Source organism: Schistocerca nitens, chromosome 9 (assembly GCF_023898315.1).
Source record: "Schistocerca nitens isolate TAMUIC-IGC-003100 chromosome 9, iqSchNite1.1, whole genome shotgun sequence".
NCBI classification, from domain to species: domain Eukaryota; kingdom Metazoa; phylum Arthropoda; class Insecta; order Orthoptera; family Acrididae; genus Schistocerca; species Schistocerca nitens.
This window is the reverse complement of record NC_064622.1, coordinates 213,431,123-213,453,694: the sequence shown is the minus strand read 5'-3', so window position 1 is coordinate 213,453,694 and position 22,572 is coordinate 213,431,123.

Below are 22,572 nucleotides of genomic sequence, written 5' to 3'. Positions count from 1 at the left end.
GGTTTAGGTGCTTCAAATTCGATTGTGTCACTCCGGATATATGCACAATGCGGCGCTACGCTCTCTTGTCACGGCCGATCGCGCGCTAGGCAGGAAGGGCTGCACAAATTGCATTCATAAGCGGTTCTCGTGCAACGAAAATGAGTAACTTCAAAATTTTGTAAAAATGCTTGCAGGGCATCATAGCAGCTAAAATTTTGACGACGCATTTCTTTCGTTGTATTCTTTGTGCGTAACAAATTTTAGGGTGGGTGTCGACAGTCGTAACTCTGCGGCTGGATGTTATTATATGTTTATTGCCGCCTGTAGTGATCGACAAGACATCTTACCGATCTTGAAACTTCATATTTGTCTTTTGCAGGGCAGAAAGTGGCATTTTTCTCATTCCAAAGATTGCATGTGGATCACATATGAAACACAGATAATAACACGCACAATCGTCTCAGTACGACATCACAGGTACTGTTCGTTCACGGATAGTTGGTAAACTACTGCGTGGTTAAGCTGTGCAGCAGGGCGGTTGGAGAAGGGGGGGGGGGGGTTGTCCTTGTGCGTGTCGTCCAGGTACAATACAATAGTGTATGTATCGTTGGTGAGAGTGGAGAATGTGCCCTGTTAGTAGGCGTCGGACTGCCTGCCGGGTGTCGAAGTGGTGCTTTCCGGCAGCTCATTAATGTGTGAGCATTCGACGGCGGAAAGCTTAAGGATTCTATTTGGTCTCTTTTCTGTAAAGGCTCGGACACGCCTTGACTGCAACATAGCGCAGAAAAGCGCCGCAGCTCCAAGAAAATGGCATAACGTCTCGTGAACTGCATGATAGCCAAGGAAACACAAATTATGTAGCTATTTATAAGTGATAGTTTCTCCGCCACGGTCGGCTATTCTAAATTTGACGTTATTTAGAGTCTCAATAATTTCTCTTTCATATTCAGGATGAAGTATATAACAGGGACATGATAGGATCGCTGGTTAAGCACTGAAAGCTAAAATTCGACATACAGTATTTTATTATTTTAAAACATAAGTACACGTTAAATCAAGGATAACAAGGTGGTGCAGTTGCCTCACCTAGAACATGACATAATCTTTTTATTCAAAAAGTCTACGCCCCAGATTTCAGGAGAGGACAACTGTCTCATCTTTTCGCCCCTCTTCCCTCCCCTAGCGGAATCTTATATCTAAGGTGTATTGTTCATTTGCGGGCCCACAGCTTCCAAGAACTTCGTGAAAGAAAACATTGTCCGTATTAGACTGTAATTTATTCGTTTTGCGATTGGACAATTTCGACACTAAGTCGTTTTCAAGCGCCTACATAATACACAACATGGACAAGTATGACATTAAATATATACACTGGCATACAGTCGAAGACACATTCCATATTTGAAGCCATATGGCAAATACTTAATCTGAACGAAAACATTGTCCTAGAAGCATATAATCACGTCATCTTACGTGTAAACCACAAGACTGCCATTTACTGATTGAGGCTGAAATCAGCTGTTCTGATTTCTAGAAGAGATACATTCAAAGATAACATAGATCACTGCCGATAATGCACGTCCTTGCATATCACATGCTTTGCTGGCGTGCCAATAAGTACAAGTTAATCTCAAGTAAAAAAGAAAAACAGATTTTAAGAAACATATGTTACAAAGTCAAAATAGATGAGTGAAACATGCGTTACAACGTCGAAGTGGTATGTATGAAGATATACATTATAAAACAATAGTTATGCATATTGGAAGTACAAATACAAGTATGAATTATAAGTGACAGGCCGGCCGGTGTGGCCGTGCGGTTCTAGGCGCTTCAGTCTGGAACCGCGTGACCGCTACGGTCGCAGGTTCGAATCCTGCCTCGGGCATGGATGTGTGTGATGTCCTTAGGTTAGTTAGGTTTAAGTAGTTCTAAGTTCTAGGGGACTGATGACCACAGATGTTAAGTCCCATAGTGCTCAGAGCCCTTTGAACCAATATAAGTGACAATCAGTACGAAACGATTATAATAACGACATTGTAAGGAGGCAAAATAATGTGCCAGGGTATAGTTTTGTCAAGGATAAGATACGGATGAGAGAGGGTTAGTTAGTGTCATATTATCTGTCTAAATGGACTATTGCGGAAACAGATCAGCACAATGAAACATAATAAATGTATACAATGGCTACTTCACACTTCTGTTACCTCTAAGTGCAGTATAATTGTAATAGGAGCCTATAATTGAAACTAAGGTAATGTAAATTATTTATGAATAAAATGAGGGACATAACTGGAGATGGAAAATTAGGTACGAATGACAGTTGAAGTACCAAGATACTTATGTTTTAAAATAATGAAATGATATAATATCAAACTTGAGATTTCAACGCTTAACCTGGGAGCTGCAGCAACTTTTGTTTTGTTTTAATTATTCGAAATCGTAACTATTGTAATGTTAACGTAAATCGCCACATTGAGAGAGAATGACCTAAATGGATCCATCTCAGAGGATGTCTAAACCGGTGAACCACCAACAATCAGACCCAACAATATACTCTTTTTGTTTCACAGGGGAGATCATTGTTACGCCAAGCTCAGCCGCTGATGAGCCGTTAAAAGAAATGGAGCAGTAAAATCGAGTGCTAGGTGCCTCGTTGATATCAATGGGAGCAATAACAGCATGGGAGTGAGTCGGAACGGATCAGAATGACCGGATTTCGGGATAAGGGCTTGTTATACCACGACATTTACGTGTGATGTTATGGCAGTGACTGGTGTGTGGATCCAGTTGACAGAAGAGGGTCCGCCGGCCGTTGGTGGCCGAGCGGTTCTAGGCGCTTCAGTCCGGAACCGCATGACTGCTACGGTCGCAGGTTCGAATCCTGCTTTGGGCATGGGTGTGTGTGATGTCCTTAGGTTAGTTAGGTTTAACTACTTCTAAGTTCTGGGGGACTGATGACCTCAGATGTTAAGTCCCATAGTGCTCAAAGCCAATTGAAGAGGGTCCACGTAGATAATAGTGGGTTCTGCATCGCCTCCATCTTGCCAGCAGTGGCGTAGCGGACTGTACATCTTCGACCATGGTGGAGCATCAGTATGGCTCCGAAATTGTTCGCGTCGGCGCAGTTTGTTAAGAAGCTAGACAAGTGCAACGAATATAAAAAATCGACCTCCATGTTCTAGAAACCATTAACGCTTCAAACTGAAATGGGCACGTGAATGGCGAGTTCCATCGTGTGGTGTTTTGGGATGAGTTCTGTCAGGTCTGTCCTACGGTAAATGCCACGTTAGTGTTCGAAGCTACCTACGCTGTGGAGGGTACTTCGTAACAATGTTAGTAGTTCTCTGTGGGAGAGGGAAGACTGACCGTCTATATGCGTCTGTACGGATCCTAATCTCCCTTATCCTTGCTGCTTTGACTGCAAGAGCTCTCAGTACAAGACGTTTGCAAATTTTGCTCCTAGTAAGAAAAATGTTGTGGCGGGCACTAACTACATGAGGTGCATGTGTTGGCTGCTTCAGAAAATCGGTAAAAGGGACTGAGTGATCCTGCTGGATCGTACACTATCCGATCGGAAGTACCCGGGCACATAGTAGTGGACATTAATAAAATGTGTATCCATCCTTTGCCTTTATGATGGCTTGAAGTGTGCTAGAATCACTTTGAATTATGTGCCTGAAAGTCTGTGGAGGAATGGCAGTCCATTCTTTCTCAAGAGCCGAAGCAGAGAAGGTAGTGACCTCGGCCGGGAGAAAAGTCGACTTCTAACTCATCCCAAAGGTATTCCATTAGGTTTGGGTCGAGACTCTGGGCAATCCACAAACCTCTGCCTCGCAGATGCTGCTTTCTGAAAGGGTGTTACAGCATTTGTCATGCTGATGCAACCATAGTGTCCTAAGTGTTCCTCTTCTGTAAGTAGTGCACAGTGCTGTATAATGTGTTCAAGTCCTTCCGCATTTAGAGTTTTCGTTAAGCGCAATAAGGGGACCACTCGTTTCCGGTCATCCACTGCCTAGTGGCATCTCTCCTTGTACCACGTCACACCTTGCTTAGCACTGACCACAGAGGTGTGTGGTTTATGATGATCTGCTCGACCATTGCACCCCACTGTTTTTGACACCCTACGCACAGTCACTGTGCCAGTTGGTTTGTTGGTATCACTTTGGAGCTCACGAGTGATTCTTTCCGCTGATTTCATGCGATTTTTTACAACCACTTTCCGCACTGTTCGACGATCCCTGTCTCTCGTTACAAGACGTCTGAGTGGTCTTGCTTTACTGTGGTCGTTACTTCTAGTTTTCGCTTCACACTCTCATCACAAACAGTCGATTTGGGCGGCTTTAGTGGGGCTGACATGTCCTTCATGGCTTTGTTACTCAGGTGACATCTAATAACTACCCATGTTCGAAGTCGCAGAGCTCTCCTGGCTGATCCGTTCTGCTGATGGAACTCTATAGATCGGTTAAGTTACCATTACCTGGCTGGTCCCAAAAACCATCTATCTCCCAGGAGTGGTATCCTTGCAGTTTTGGCGCCTTCCTTCGCACATGAAACCTACCTATCAGACGGTGCTTTTTCGTGAAAATTGCTAGCTATAATCTGAAATATATCAAAATTAAAATCACCCAAAAGTATTTATTTTTGTGACAAGGAATATCATCTAATTTTTGTCTCTCGTCTTGGGAGCACATTTTCGCGCTCATTAACAAAAATAATTTATTCGCTAAGCGAAACATTATACTACAATTCAATTACATGTCTTTAAAGCTTGACAATATAATTATACTGAACTCTCCACCACTTTATATGACACACTACAAACTGTACCCAAGATGTGTGCTACACATTTCTTAACGACCAAAGTGCAGAATGTAAAGACGATCATCACGTTGCAAATGGTTCAAACGGCTCTATGCACTATGGGACTTAACCTCTTAGGTCATCAGTCCCCTAGAACTTAGAACTACTTAAACCTAACTAACCTAAGGACATCATACACATCCATGCCCGAGGCAGGATTCGAACCTGCGACCGTAGCAGCAGCGCGGTTCCGTACTGAAGCGCCTAGAACCGCTCGGCTATAGCGGCCGGCATCACGTTGCAACCCAGCTACGTAAATCAAGGACGGCGGGTCGGTAATTTGTACCAGTTCTAAAAAACCCAGTGTAAAAAGTCATGTGCGCAACCGTTTGAAGACAAGTGATTAATCACTCAGATCAAATTATGATTAAACGAAAAACATATCATTGACTTGACGCAATTTCGGAAGGTCAAACCTAAAACTGTATCCACTCTCTCACAGTTATATCAGATCGAAGAGAGGTATAATTAATAAAGGGATATTCACATTAATGTGTCGTTATGGAATTTTTGAGTACTTTTTTTTGCCGTGGGACTTCTTATTTGTTCGTTGCTGTCCACCACGAATTCTCCACCTGTGCCAGCCTCTTCGTCTCGATTAGCACCTAAAACAGTGCCTCTACGCTCACGTAAGTCAGTAGACAATGTATCAAAGTTTTGATTCGTAAATCCTGTTGTAGCGTAGTTGCAGAGTACTCCATTAACGAGCAGTAAAGCCAGAACATGGAGAATATGGCAGCCACATGATTTTTTTCGTTGCTGGGTACAAAAAATATGAGAAAATTGTAATGGAGCAGCGGAGTCTGTCACCATAGACCAGGCAGAACCCTTAATTGGCAAAATATATTTACGAGTAGGAAAAAAATAATAAAGTGCGTGGCTGCTTGCCCACTGTGAGAAAACTGTTCACCCTAGGACAAAATATCAAAGAAGCAGGAGCACGTGAGAAAAGTTCACTAGAGCACGTGAACTGTGAGCCAATGCTTCCAACAAGACGACTCCCAAAGATTTCTTACCCAGAGTGTTAAGTCTCTTCTGCACCGAAGTGTAAACTCCTACCCTCATCTGTTCTCTTTCCAGACAAGTCACCAATTTCCGACTTCCAGAAAACTGCGTCAAGGTGTGTACATCATTTAATCATTAGTGTCCACCCGTCGGTATCATGAGCCGTGGACTTGTCAAAAGTTTTATGAAGAACCTAACAAGCTTCAGTTTTTTTTTTTTTAAATCAACAATGTATACTGTACTATTATCGCTTTTGGTGTCTTCACAAAGTGTTGATGTGAACCATTGCTTTTCTGAAGAATTGTTCGCATTTGTATAACCGGTATGTCTGGAAATGTCAAGGATGGATATATCACGCTCCAGCGTTCTTTATACGAGCTTTTAATGACCACTTGTTAACTCTTTGCTACGTATGTACTCTTTCAGTTTTGTGGAGAGAGTGTAGTCACATGAAGGCAGGTGCAAATGCCGTGGATGACCTGGCATTCCAAGGTCCCAGTTTTGAATGGCAGCCTTTGGGACAATAAATCTGTCCATACACGCCTCATTGCCTCAGCTTCTGCGATTAATTTTTTGTTACAGCAAGTAATTGAAGTTGTAATGAACATAAGCTTCTGTCATCATGGAAGGATTTTGGATCACTGAGGTTCTGTTGTGATTTAAAAGTTTAGGAGTCCAACAGAAAGATGCTTAAACTAGTTATCTACAATAATGATGCACTCCGTCTTCAGGGCACAAGTGACCCATCGGGACCATCCGACCGCCGTGTCATCCTCAGCTGAGGATGCGGATAGGAGTGGCGTGTGGTCAGCACACTACTCTCCCAGTCGTTATGATGGCTTTCTTTGACCGGAGCCGCTACTGTTCGGTCGAGTAGCTCCTCAATTGGCATCACGAGGCTGAGTGCACCCCGAAAAATGGCAACAGCGTACGACGGCCCGGATGTCCACCCATCCAAGTGCCGGCCACGCCCGACAGCGCTTAACATAGGTGATCTGACGGGAACCAGTGTATCCACTGCGGCAAGGCTGAAGAAATGAATTAAGATTTGTACCATGGCCAGGACTTTAACGCGGGTCACCTTGCTTTCAAGGCAGGTGTGCCAACCATTAGAACACCGTAGCAGAATATGTAAGACAGCTCCATGGACTACCCTAGTCCATTGCCGTAACTAACACAAACTTCAATTGACATCTTCAGCTTATTTTCCCTATCTTAAATCGTCAGTATTGCTGAGGCTCTCCAATATTGTAATAGCACCTCAGCTTTGGTCACAGTGTGGAAGACCCGCCTGTACCTCAGGTGAAGCTGATCTGTAGATCTGATACAGTTAAATTCTCCTTGAGACATATTAGTCTCTTCTTGTTCAAGTAGGGCCCATCATTCTGTTAACTGTTTTACGTCCATCATTAACTTCAGGATATTCAACGAATTATTCACAAGACATATTTTTATTCACATACCAACAAATTTAGGTTGTCATTGACTTATTATTGACGGCCTCTCGCCGGTATAGCTTATCATTTCGCTGTTTTTGTTCATTTGTTTATTTCAAAACTGGAAGTTTCATATAACCTTCTTATGATACATAAATTCTAGGATTCCTGTTCTTATGGCGCCATATGAAAGTTAGAAGCAATTATAGGATTTGTTGAATCGAATGAACAGTCTATTCAGCTCAGAATATGGCTTCAGTCTAAACCTTATTCAGAGGAAATGTATTGAGGATTACCAGAACTGAGGTCAGCCACAAACTTGACATAAAGATGGGGATCCCGTAATAGATAAAGAGAAGGAATTCTGCAATCTTTTACGAAAATAACACGTGACTAACACAGGAACACATGTGTGCCAGCAGAAATTTTTCCAATACGTGACGAAATTCTAAGATTTCCAATTTTGATTAATTGATTTAACTGATCTGGGGAATTTGAGAACGTACAGCCCAACGAAATACATTTTACAGTAATAAAGCAATGCCTAATTTAACTTAAGCGCTGGATAGGCGTCCACTCAATCATCTTGATACGGAAATGGTAAGCATATTGCTTTAGTAGATGCTAAGTAGGCGTTAGGAATAAAATAATTTTGAGTACTGAGCCACGTCATTGCAGATTACTAAGATAACTAAATTGCTGACGTTTCGACCGGTCCTCTTCAGGGCGAAGGATCGCAGTAAGTCGATCGAAACGTCGGCAATTTAGTTGTTCTAGTTGTTTAAAATGACGCGGCCCAGTACCCAAAATTATTTTCTTCCAAAATGACAACGGCCGTGGAAGTCTACGAACTTATATGGAATTTATCAATATGTATGCCACTATTTTGATCCAGCAATCTACTATTACATCCTTCCCTGATCAACTCCAGGGTATTCAACAAATTATTCAGAAGACATATTTTTTCTCATATGCTAACAAATTTAGGCTGACATTGGAAATGAAAAATCTGAAATAGAAAACAAAATCAGAACGATTCAGGAAATCTTGTTGGATAGAAATAAAGAAAAAGCAGGTAATAATGTCAGATCAGTGCTTCTTAAAGTTGTGAAACGGTAACATACCACAAAAAAACCTCAGGACTTCCCGCTGTGGTCGGCTGTGCTAAATTTGCGAATTAATAAGATCGCAAACAATTATAGATAGAAATGCAAAAGAATTTTATAACAGGGTCTATTGCCCCTCCTTGCGGACGTCTAAGCACGGAAAGATTACATTCATTGTCAAGGAAAGTCTACTAGTACCAGACACGGTCTTAATTTAAGAGATAAATATCTGAGAATCAACGTTTGTAGCAGAGCATTGTACGGAAGTGAACCATGGCCTGTGGGAAAACAAGAACCTTAATTTAAGAAAGAAATTTCTGAGAATATGTCTCGAGCACAACACGGTACGGAAGTGAAACTTGAACTGTGGGAAAACATGGGATTGGAAGCGCTCGAGATGCAATGTCACAGAATCATGTTGAAGGGTAAATGGACTAATTAGATAAGAAATGTGGAGATTCTCCGCTGAATCGGCGAAGAAAGAAATGTTTAAAAACTCCAAGAGGAAGAAGGTACAAATTGATAGGACTTGTGTTAAATACGAGCAAATAATATTTCCAGCGTTCTGGAGGGACCAGTAGATGGTAAAACATGTGGAGAAAGACAGGGATTGGGATATGTAATTTCAACAAACGATTGTGGACAATGGGTGTAAGCAATACGTATATTGTTTCTCTGAGATGAAGAGTTTAGCACAGGAGAGGAAATCTTAGAAGGCTGAAACGACTCAGTCAGAAGACTGATGACAAAGGTAAAGCAGCCTGCCAAGATTCTGCGAAATATCGTTCTAAACGTAGGTAGAAGGCATACGAAATTCGAGAACACCTCTTGGATGGTTTGTGGAAATTGTGTCTACTTGTTGATAAGGGATAGCAAGAAGCTTGTATACCAGGATAGTTTCATATTCTTTAGCTTCAGTGGTGGATGAGCTCAGCTCAGTCGTGCTTTTGAATAAATTCCATTTTCAGCTCGCTGTTAAGTCTGATATCCTTACAAGGGAAAGAGAGAAGGGGAGGGAGTACTGAGTGAACACAAAAGAAAATAAAGGAAACAAACGATTATGCAGCCTGCCGAGTTTTCAAGTGTAGGGGATGAAAGATGCACTCACTCACGTAAACACACACACACACACACACACACACACCACACTCCTCTCTCCTTCCCCCCCCCCTCTCTCTCTCTCTCTCTCACACACACACACACAAACACACACGCAACTCTATTTTTGTCTGTGATAATGGACAACGTTGTCCCAGAAATAAATTAAAAAGAATTCCAATATCCGAGTTCCGAAGAAACTTTTCGGGTCGTTTCCTTTGGTTTGGTTGAGGGGCGAATGCTGAATCGGGTAGTCCCCCGCGATTCACTCACAGTTGGGAATTCCTCTGACCCACAGTCAGCTATTTGACTGAAAGAAACCGAAACTCTGTAATAGATCTGAACTGGGACAGTCCCCGCTGCTCCTTGGAACACACAAAAAGTGCTGGATGAAGACCGGCCCAAGTGGCCGTGCGGTTAAAGGCGCTGCAGTCTGGAACCGCAAGCCCGCTACGGTCGCAGGTTCGAATCCTGCCTCGGGCATGGATGTTTGTGTTGTCCTTAGGTTAGTTAGGTTTAACTAGTTCTAAGTTCTAGGGGACTAATGACCTCAGCAGTTGAGTCCCATAGTGCTCAGAGCCATTTTTGCTGGATGAATAGACCCTGAAAATACGACTGTAAAAGAACTGTCTGTGTGTAAAAGAACTGTCTGTGTATTTTAACTTAAGTGTTTGGCTTGGGTCACTATTTATTACGTCGCTAAACGTACTAAGCCAACGGCCTTGTCGCAGTAGTAACACCGGCTCTTGTCGGATCACCGAAGTTAAGCGCTGTCGGGCTTGGCTAGCACTTGGATGGGTGACCGTCCCGGTTGCCAAGCACTTTTGGCAAGTGTGAGACAAGACGGTCACTCCTTTATGGAAAAATCTTTGCGGCTGACTACGGAACCATGGTCGTACCCAGGCGTGCACCTCTTCATCTGAAGCAAACTGACGGCACAAGAAAGTGTACACCATATTTTTAAATGTAACATCCGCTCGACATCTCTTAGTGGTTTCGAATCTGTACTCATTGCGCTTTTGCGCACTGTATAGATGAACAGTATGAGAGTTGAATGTTTTGTTTGGTCGGTTGCAGTTTGAAATGAATGCAAAATATCTGAAGCGTCACTTATTAATATTTCTATTTATATATTTACCAGCCCGCATCTCGTGGTCGTGCGGTAGCGTTCTCGCTTCCCACGCCCGGGTTCCCGGGTTCGATTCCCGGCGGGGTCAGGGATTTTCTCTGCCTCGTGATGGCTGGGTGTTGTGTGATGTCCTTAGGTTAGTTAGGTTTAAGTAGTTCTAAGTACTAGGGGACTGATGACCATAGCTGTTAAGTCCCATAGTGCTCAGAGCCATTTGAACCATTTTTTTATATATTTACCAAAAACGCGGTCTGAGGTCCGTTAAGAAGCTATTTGGTTCGAACGAGAAAACGGGGTGCTTCAAGAGGATAATCATCCGAAACGTCGTAGCCGTCAGTGTAAAGCGTGTAAACAAGACAATGGGGTGTCCTCGATGGATTGGCCTGCAGTGTCTCCGGATGCAAAACCGATGGCCGTCTGTGTACAGCGTGGAAACAAGACAGTGGGGTGTCCACGATGGATTGGCATACAATGTCTCTGGATGCAAATCCGATCGGCCTGCAATGTCTCTGGATGCAAATCCGATCGAAAATGTTTGATCGTATATTAAGATGAAGCTTAAAGGAAAGCCAGAATATACTCGTACATTGAAGCAGCTGTCATATCAAGTCAGGACAATATGAAGATCGTTACTGAGAAAATATGCAGAACATCTCGTTGAAAACATGCCAAAGAGGAGCTAAACTATAGTCCATAATGGCAGCGATTGGACTAACTACTAGGTAATTGTGCAATTAGTTAAAAAAAATGTGTGTGAAATCTTATGGGACTTAACTGCTAAGGTCATCAGTCCCTAAGCGTACACACTACTTAACCTAAATTATCCTAAGGACAAATACACACACCCATGCCCGAGGGAGGACTCGAACCTCCGCTGGGACCAGCCGCACAGTCCATGTGCAATTAGTAATTACACGTACTTTCATGTAAACATATATTTATAATAGTTTCCTTTACTTCATACAGATAACGGCGTATACTTTGTTGTGGAACTGACTGCATGTCTTTCTTCAGAGCTCTGAAAATATGGAAATCGTTTGGAGAGAGATCGGGACTGTGTGGAAGATGTATAAGGGCTTCCCTGCGAGACTTCTGTAGCTTAATCAAAACAACGTTGGCAACATGCGAGCGGGCGTAACCATGTAACGGGAAGATGCCGTCCGTCAATATACTTGGGCGTTTGGACTTGATGGCGCACTTTAGTGTTTGCAAAGTGTCCACGTACCGCTGTGCTTAATTGTGGCGCTGTGTTCCAGAAAGTCAGTGAGCAGCGGGCACTTCCCGTCAAAGAAACAGGGTATCATGACGTTCACGGAGCTGGCGTGCCTGTTGTTTCGACTACGCTGCAGACGTTTCGTTGTGAAGGCCTTAAACATATTCCATACAGTCCCGATCTCTCCCAATGCGATTCCCATATTTTTAGACCCCTGAAGAAAGACACTAGTGGCTCTCGATTTGCTTCGGGCGATGACGTGCACGCTTTGGTAGAATCATGGTTCCGTAGGCAACCGCAAACATTTCCCCATGAAGGTACTGACCGTCTTGTCTCATAGTGGGGCAAATGTGCTAACTGCTATGGCGATTACGTTTGAAATAATAAACAGTTTACTTCACTTGGTCTTTGTCTCGTTTTGTTTGACTATCCCTTATTGTAAACTTTTGCTGGAGTATTTTACGTCGCCCCACGGCCAACTTTAGCGACCAGACAATGCTGTGCGCAATAGCGCCTTAGTAACCGTAGTTGAATGCCGTGTTTTATTTTGCTGTCCTTCGTTACTTATATTAGAAATAGTAACGAAGCAGTTCTCCATTCATCGTGGGTGCTATCTGTGACTTAACACTGAAGGGTCGCTTTACGTCGCAGAGGTGGTTGCACCGCTTTCGCCTCCGTAGCCCAGATCTCTTATGGTGGAAAAAGTTCCCATTGCCAGTATCTGGAAGGCAAGGAGAGGAGAGGTAGTGGCGTGCAGTTTCTGACGATCAGATTTTCTGCCAGTGTCCTAGATTAAATTCGAAACCTTTCCGCAGTAGCTCATGGTGGGAGGGCGCTCCGTCCGTTGGATAGGGGGGTTCAGCACTGTGGTCCTATTGGTACTATTCAAGAGACACTTCGTGTGCCGGCACTGAGTTACTCATAGTCAGCAGCAGCACAAACACAACAGTAAAACTAGATACGCGCAGTAACTACACTCAGCAGATACACTTGTTGTTGCTGTGGTCATCAGTCCAGAGACTGGTTTGATGCAGCTCTCCATGCTACTCTATCCTGTGCAAGCTTCTTCATCTCCGTGTAACTACTGCAACCTACATCCTTGTGAATCTGTTTAGTGTATTCATGCCTTGATCTGGCTCTACGATTTTTACACTTCGCGCTTCCCTCCAATACTAAATTGATGATCCCTCTATGCCTCAGAACGTGTCCTACTAACCGATTCCTTCTTCTAATCAAGTTGTGCCACAAATTCCTCTTCTCCCCAGTTCTGTTCAGTACCTCCTCATTAGTTACGTGATCTTCCCATCTAATCTTCAGCATTCTTCTGTAGCACCACATTTCGAAAGCTTCTATTCTTTTCTTGTCTAAACTATTTATCGTCCATGTTTCACTTCCAGACATGGCTACACTCCATACAAATACTTCCAGAAAAGACTTCATGACACTTAAATCTGTACTCGATATTAACAATTTTCTCTTCTTCAGAAACGCTTTCCTTGCCATTGCCATTCTACATTTTATATCCTCTCTACTTCGACCATCATCAGTTATTGTGCTACCCAAATAGCAAAACTCATCTGCTACTTTGAGTGCCTGATTTCCTAATTCAGTTCCCTCAGAATCACATGATTTAATTCGACTACATTCCATTATCCTCCTTTTGCCTTTGTTGATGTTCATCTGATATCATCCTTTCAAGATACCGTCCACTCCATTCAACTGTTCTTCCAGGTCCTTTGCTGCCTCTGACAGAATTACAATGTCGTCGGCCAACCTCAAATTTTTTATTTCGTCTCCATGGATTTTAATTCCCACTCCAAATTTTTCTTTTGTTTCCTTTAGTGCTTGCTCAATATACAGATTGAATAACATAGGAAATAGGCTACAACCCTGTCTCACTCCCTTGTCATCCACTGCTTCCGTGCACCTCGACTCTTCTTATAACTGCCATTTGGTTTCTATACAAATTGTAAATAGCCTTTCGCGCCCCGTATTTTACCCCTGCCACCTTCAGAATTTGAAAGAGAGTATTCAAGTCAACAGATATACTTAAAAAACGAATTTACTTCACCACTCCTCTATCTCCCGATTGTATTACCGCGGCGTCTGTTGGCATACACGTTTTGTATAATATCACACCACAAATTTACAGAGAATCTTTCTTGAAATTGTGTGTATTCGATAGACCCCCAGTCTACGTTACGAATGTTATTGATACCGCCACGAGGGCGAGTGATTTAATCCATAATCAGTATTAATAGGATATCTCGATGATCTACAACTAGCCAAGAACTTGGAAAGAGTGCGAAACAAGACTCATCCGACCAAATTTCGGCTCCACGTATTCCTGTTACGGGCATTTGTATCACTGATGTGTGATTTTGGTGTCCCAGCCTTGCAGTTCCTAGTTTGTGGAACGCATTTCGTTTTGTTTTAATGCTAATAGCGCTCGCGGATGTGACATTCAGTTCTCAAGTGACTTACGCATTTTTAGTATTCTCATTTTTCGTCACAATCCTTTTCAGTGACCGGCTGTCACGATCACTCAACACACAATATCTTCCGCGTTGTGAATTAGCGGATGGTGGTTCCCCCTTACCCTGTATGCGGTATAAATCTTCGATACGGTGCCTCTTCAAACACCAAACACTTCGGCTACCTTGGTTACGAAAGCACCCACCACACGGGCACCAACATTAGACCCACACTCGAATTCACTTACACTATGTGATCGAAAGTATCCGGACACCCCCAAAAACATATATCCGGCCAGTTACTCCATATCAGCGACCTCAGTAGTCATTAGACAACGCGAGAGAGCAGAATGGGGCGCTCCGCGGAACTCACGGACATCGAAAGTGGTCAGATGATTGCGTGTCACTTGTGTCATACGTCTATACCCGAGGTGTCCAAACTCCCAAACACCCCTAGGTCCACTGTTTCCAATGTGATAGTGAAGTGGGAACGTGAAGGGACACGTACAACACTGAAGCGTACAGGCCGACCTCATCTGTTGACTGTCAGAGACCGCCGACATTTGAAGAAGGTCGTAATGTGTAATAGGCAGACATCTATCCAGATCATAACACAGGAATTCCAAACTGCATCAGGATCCACTGCAAGTACGACAGTTAGGCGGGAGGTGAGAAGACTTGGATTTCATGGTCGAGCGTCTGCTCATAAGCCATACATCACGCTGGTAAATGCCAAACGACGCCTCACTTGGTGTAAGGAGCATAAACATTGGACGATTGAACAGTGGAAAAACGTTGTGTGGAGTGACGAATCACGGTACACAATGTGGCGAGCCGATGGCAAAGTGTTTGACGAATGCCCAGTGAACATCATCTGCCAACGTGTGTAGTGCCAGCAGTAAAATTCGGTGGCGGTGGTGTAATGCTGTGGTCGTGTTTTTCATGGAGGGGGCTTGCACCCCTTGTTGTTTTGCGTGGCACTATCACAGCACAGGCCTACATTGATGTTTCAAACACCTTCTTGCTTCCCACTGTTGAAGGGCAATTCGGAGATGGCGATTACATCTTTCTACACGGTCGAGCACCTGTTCTTAATGAATGGCCTGTGGTGGATTGGTTACACGACGATAACATCCTTGTAATGGACTGGCCTGCACAGAGTCCTGACCTGAATCCTACAGAACATCTTTGGAATGTTTTGGAACGCCGATTTCGTGCCAGGTCTCATAGACCGACATCGATACCTCTCCTCAGTGCATCACTTCGTGAAGAGTGGGCTGCCATTCCCCAAGAAACCTTTCAGCAACTGACTGAATATATGCCTACAAGAGTGGAAGCTGCCATCAACGCTAAGGGTGGGCCAACACCATACTGAATTCCAGCACTACAGCCGGAGGCCACCACGAACTTGTCAGTCATTTTCAGCCATATGTCCGGATACTTTGATCACGTAGTGTAGCTTCGACGTAATGCACTCACCATTACACACAATACTGTTCTGACCGGAACTGACACCTGCATCGTATTGAGGGCATTGCACACGTGCCTTTTCGTAACCAAATACAACAGCGCCAACTGCAGCCTTTACGCTCAAACTTGCATTTCTCGCGATACTGTCATATTTTTGTCCAGCCCCTGTACAGTGAGCAGATTCCAGAGAACGATGGTTCCGGTAATCACATAGAGATGACATGTACTGGATAAACTAGCGCGGAAAGGAGTATCAAGCTCATCGCTGGAGTGAAAGCGACAACAATAACGCTAAAGCCGGTCAACAACAGCAGTACTTGAAATCAGCTACTGTCTGTTGTTGTTAATAACGCAGTCTAGGAGCAAATACTTAAACAATTGTTAATATTATTCATTTTGAACTTATTTCCCATCCGCTTACACCAGTATGAGAAAAGTGGGTTTTGTAAATGTCGTAGCATTTGTACACTCCTTTCAGTCACGTTGCATTTCCTCCTCATCTAGGGAGAGATGAACGTTTAAAGCGTAAAGTTGCCTGCAAGATTCTATTATGATCTGTCGTAATACACTAATCCGTTGAATTAGTTATTGCGGTTGGCAAGGTTAACTTAGAACTTGTAATATGCATCTACATTTATTAGTTCGGAGAGAAGGTAATAAAATGACCGCAACTTTTCACAAAAATAACTTCCGCCGTTTTACTGCAAGGCTAATGATTAAACTCTCCATAAAATTGGACATCCAGAATAAGCACTCAGTATTGGAAACTTCGTAGTAGGTTTTTAGAGATGAGGACGTGCAACCTATTTGAACCTAGTGGAAAGACTTTCTTAAATCGAATCATCACGAGACATGAAACTTGAATTTATGGCTTCGAAGCAGAGAAAAAAAGCAGAAGCATGAAATGGAAACACACATGACCTCCAGTTATGAAAGGTGCAGTAGTTCCATCTCGATAGGATAAGCGATGCTCACAATTTTTTGAATTCATATGGGCCATTTCCGTAACATTGTTTGGTGAAAAAAAATCAACAGTAATCGCCGTACGTTGAAGGACATGATGTATAACAAGGCAAAGAGTTATGTTAATTGAAGGTAACTTGAGGTTCGGGGGGGGGGGGGGGGGAGACAGCAAAGAAAAGGGAAGGAACCATCTGTATCAGCTGCATCGGGACTTCATGCGGAATAAGCGGCGACAAGTGAACTTATGTGCCGGACCTGGATTCGAACTCAGAATTAGTAGTTGAAAGGCGTCACGACTAGAGGAGATACTGTAGCTGCAAGATTCTATAAAGATTATGCGAAAGAACTTGCTCCTCTTCTAGCAGTAATTTATCGTAGGTCGGTTAAGCAACGAAAGGTACCTAACGACCCGGAAAAAAGCGCAGGTCATTCCCGTTTTTAACAGAGACTGTAAGACAGATCCACAGAATTATAGACCTATAACGTTGACGTCAATCTGTTGTAGAATTACGGAACATGTTTTATGCTCAAGAATTATGACGTTTTTGGGAAATGAAGACCTCCTCTATAAAAATCAACATGGATTCCGCAAACAGAGATCCTGCGAAACTAAGCTGGCTCTGTTCCTCCATGAGATCCACTGCGCAGTGGACAACGGCGCTCAGGTTGATGCCGTGTTCCTTGATTTCAGTGAGGCATTTGACACCGTCCCGCATTACCGTTTAATGAAAACAATGCGATCTTAAGGAGTATCTGAGCAGACTTGCGACTGAATTGAAGAATTTCATGCAGACAACACTCAACACGTCGCTCGCAAGGGAACTAAATCGACAGATGTAAAGGTAATATCCGGAGTACCACAGGGAAGTGTGATAGGACCGTTGCTGTTTTCAATACATATAAATGATCTAGTAGAAAGCGACAGATGCTCTTTGAAGCTATTCGCAGGTGATGCATTTGTCTGTACCAAAGTAGCAACGCCGGAAGATAGTAAGAATTTGCATAACGACCAGGCTATTCGTAGGTGATGCATTTGTCTGTACCAAAGTAGCAACGCCGGAAGATAGTAAGAATTTGCATAACGACCAGGCTATTCGCAGGTGATGCATTTGTCTGTACCAAAGTAGCAACGCCGGAAGATAGTAGGAATTTGCATAACGACCTGCAGACAATTGATGATTGGTGGAGGCTCTGGCAGTTGACCCTGAACGTAAATAAATTTAACATATTGCGCATACATAGGAAAAGATATCCGCTACTGTACATCTGCACTATTGAAGACAAAACAGCCTGAGACAACATCTGCCGTAAAACATCTAGGCGTAACTATCCAGAGCGACCTTAAGTGGAATGACCACATAAAACAGATAGTGGGAAAAGCAGACACCAGACTCCTAGATCCATCGGAAGAATCTTTAGAACATGTAACTCATCCACGAAAGAAGTGGCCTATAAGGCGCTTGTTCGCCCGATTCTTGAGTATTGTCCATCTATCTGGGATCCCTATCAGGTAGGACTGACAGAGGAGATAGAGAAGATCCAAGGAGGGGCTGCACGTTTCGTCACGGGATCGTTTAGCTGGCGAGAGAGCGTTAGGGAGATGCTAAACAAACTCCATTGGCAGACGTTACAAGAGAGGCGTTCTCTCTTGCGGAGAGATTTACTATTGAAATTTCGGGACAGCACTTTTCAGGAGGAGTCTGACAACATATAACCTTCTCCCACATACATCTCGCGTATTGAAAACGAGGAGGAAATTCGAGAAATTAGAGCCAATACAGAGGCTTACCGACAATCATTCTTCCCACGCACTATTCGCGAGTGGAACAGGGTTGGAGGGATCAGATAGTTGTAACGAAAAGTACCCTCCGCCACACACCGTAAGGCGGCTTGCGGAGTATGATATAGATGTAGGATCTCCTACTTTCTAGGCAGCTATGTTAACCACTACGCCATCCGGACACAGTGTGTATAGCAAATGCACAGATTATCTCGTCACGCTTCTCGGCTGACCCACGCTCCCAACAAAGTTCCACCTAACCGCAGACTCCGTCCATATCCTGCACGCTCGCTAATTTTTATATTCCCGCCGGAGGTTGAACGATATTGTGCATGCGCACTGAGGGATGTGGATTCATTGCCTATCGAGGCGAACCAATTGCAAAAATGCGTGGCGTCTGGTATTTCGGACATGTCCGAGAGGACAGACACCAATCATTCATATAAGGTGAAGAGAGTAGTTTGAATTAAACATTGAGATCACAGTCGGAAGGTGTTCCTATTTTGCATTCAACACGAGACAATATTCAAAAGCATCTTTCAAACCAATTTTGGGGTGTTGCGGTATCTAGTGTCAGTACTAACGCCTCTTCATCGTATTATGATTTGTTAACTGAAAACTTTTTTTATCAGAATATCGGAAAACTTGTGTAACGATGGACCAGATACACTGAAAACCAAGGTTACTATCCTGTGAAAGGTGACGGTTTGACCTTTGCGCTATTGTAATAAATTAGATAAACTGAGCAGATACTTACTGAATCACTCCGAAGTTAACATTCTTTTTTTCAGTTTGTACACTTCGTTGATACACTAGAGTGTATTAAATCTGTGTAATACCCTGCCTGACAAAAAAGTGAAACATCTCGGATGTCAATGTAACCTCGTGCGCCTACACACCGCTGGCGGTTATGTAAATGGTTAGAGATTCAATTTTCTTGACACGTAGGACGGACAGTACAGTACATTGATGTTGTTGGTGTTTAATGTTGGAACCAGGCCTGTGAGGATACATTCAGGGCGTGAACAGCGACAGATGTTGAGTGAGCACTGAAGGATCCGGAGATGCCGTGTACTCGTATGAGACAGCTTTATCAGCTCCTGACGGAATTTGAAAGGGAGCTAATTGTGAGTCTCCGTTTGACCGGCTGGTCGAATTGTGCAGTATCTTGACTTGTGAGGCAATCGAATGTGACAGTGGCCGTGTGTTACACTGGATGGAAACATGAAGGCAGCCATACTCGTTGTCAAGGTATCACCAGGTAGGATCACCGTATTGTGCACGAGGATCATTTTAACCCCTTCACACATGTGCCTCCCATTCGAGAACAGGTAATGGACTCGCTGCAACATTCTGTCTCATTTGGCACCATTGGTCGGAGGCACAGGAGCCGGATTAGGGAGTGCCGTTCACACTGCAGCACCAAATGCTGCGTGTGGAGTGGTGCCATGAATGGGGAGCATCGACTGCTAATGAATGTTGTGCACGATCCTGGATGACCATCGTCAGCGAGTATGATGGCGACATGGGGAAAGGTTCCGTTCTTTCGAAGTTTTGGAGAAGCACAGCGATGTTACTCGTGCGTCATGGTCTGGGGAGCCACGGGATATGATTCAAGGTTACAACTGGAAGTGATTGAGATAACTGACGGCGCAATGGAACGTCACGGACATCCTCTGTCCTCTTTGGTTACCTCTCAAGCGAGAGTATTTATCAACGGGACAGTGTCATCTACTCATGGCACGTGTCTCTATGAACTGTCCACGTGATTTCTATGAACTGTCCACGTGATTTTGAGGTATGAGGGTCATTCAATAATTAAAGAGACAAATTGGTCTGGGGAAAAAACTGTTAGTAGGGAAAATTTGGTACTTTTATAGCTTTCAGTTGGTGTCACTGGGATGAGTCCTGATCAGCTGATGTTATCATCATTGTTTTGTTTATAACCTCAAAAATACATTTAAAGATGGCGAGTCCGCTTGAAACGTCCACATTAGTTGAACAACGTTTTGTTATTCGTTTCTTACTTGCTGAAGGTGAGAAACCGGTGAATATATGCTGCAGAATGTCTATTGTTTCTGGTGAAGGTAGTACGAAACGTGCAAATTTTGACAAGTGGGTAGAGCAGTTCAAAAATGGTCGCGACTCAGTGACTGGCGAACACCGTTCTGGCTGACCAGCTGCAGTTTCAACTCTCTCACTTGAAGGTCGAATTGATGATGTTATTCGTACCGACCACCGTGTGACTGTGGAAATGATAGTTGATAAGTTCAAAAATGGTTCAAATGACTCTGAGCACTATGGGACTTAACATCTGAGGTCATCAGTTCCCTAGAACTTAGAACTACTTAAACCTAACTAATCTAAGGACATTACTCACATCCATGCCCGAGGCAGGATTCGAACGTGCTACCGTAGCGGTCACGCGGTTCCAGACTGAAGCGCCTAGAACCGCTCGGCCACATCGGATAAGTTTCTTTTGAATACATTATGGGAGTGACAGTGACCAATGTGTTACAAATATTTACTATTAAAAACAGTCTTGATCACAATTTATTTATTACGGTGACCGGTTTTGACCACTACTGTGGTCATCTTCAGACCAATGAGTAAGAACCTCCTTCTGCTGGAGAATCACTACTCTACTGTGGTCATCTTCAGACCAATGAGTAAGAACCTCCTTCTGCTGGAGAATCACTACTCTACTGTGGTCATCTTCAGACCAATGAGTAAGAACCTCCTTCTGCTGGAGAATCACTACTCTACTGTGGTCATCTTCAGACCAATGAGTAAGAACCTCCTTCTGCTGGAGAATCACTACTCTACTGTGGTCATCTTCAGACCAATGAGTAAGAACCTCCTTCTGCTGGAGAATCACTACTCTACTGTGGTCATCTTCAGACCAATGAGTAAGAACCTCCTTCTGCTGGAGAATCACGACTCTACTGTGGTCATCTTCAGACCAATGAGTAAGAACCTCCTTCTGCTGGAGAATCACTACTCTCCAACAGAAGGAGGTTCTTACTCATTGGTCTGAAGATGAGCACAGTAGTGGTCGAAACTGGTCACCGTAATAAATAACTTGTGATCAAGACTGTTTTTAATAGTAAATAGTTGATAAGGTTCAAGTTAGTACTGGTACAGTTCATAACGTTATTTGTAACAAGCCGAAGTACTGCAAAACATGTGCAAGATGGATTCCAAAGGAGGTGACACGGCTACACAAGGAAAAAAGGTTGAGAGTGTACACAGAGCTAAAGGAACGTTATGAAAGAGAAGGTGAACACTTCCTCAACAAAATTTTAACTTATGATGAAACTTGGATTCACTATTATGAGCCAGAATGAGAAAGACAAAGCATGGATTGGAAGCACACAAACTCACCTGTCGAGAAAAAAAGCAAAACCCAAGCATCCGCAGGAAAAGTCATGTTGACGGTGTTTTGGGATGCTGAAGGTCCAGTTTTTTGTGATTATCTCGAAGAGCAGCGTACAATGAACAGCCAATACTACTCGGATTTGGTTTTAAACAAGGTGAAGCCAGCCACCAGAGAGACACGCCGTGGGTCTCAGACAAGAGATGTGATTCATCAGCAAGACAACGCACGTTCTCATATTGCTCAACTAACCAATGAAACCATTGACAAAATGGGCTGGGAAGTACTGCCTCATCCCCCTTGCAGTCCTCATTTAGCACCAAGTGATTTCCATTTGTTTCGTGCACTGAAGGAGGCATTACGTGGAAAGAGGTTCCAGGACAACGAGGACGTGAAAAAGTTTGTGGGAAATTGGTTCAAACATCAAGATAAAGAGTTCTTTGCAGCCGGAATAAAAAACCTTTTAGCCCTTTGGAACAAGTGCATAAATTTTCAAAGTGATTATTTTGAAAAGTAGAGAAAGTATTGTTTTGTAAAAATAAACGCTTTTTTCTCCAGACCAATTTTTCTCTTTAATTGTTGAATGACCCTCGTACTTCTTTGGCCAGAAAGATTCCCAGACATTTCCCCTATTTAAAATCGTGGTGCCAGTTCGCATGTCAACTTCCGTCCCAGTGCCG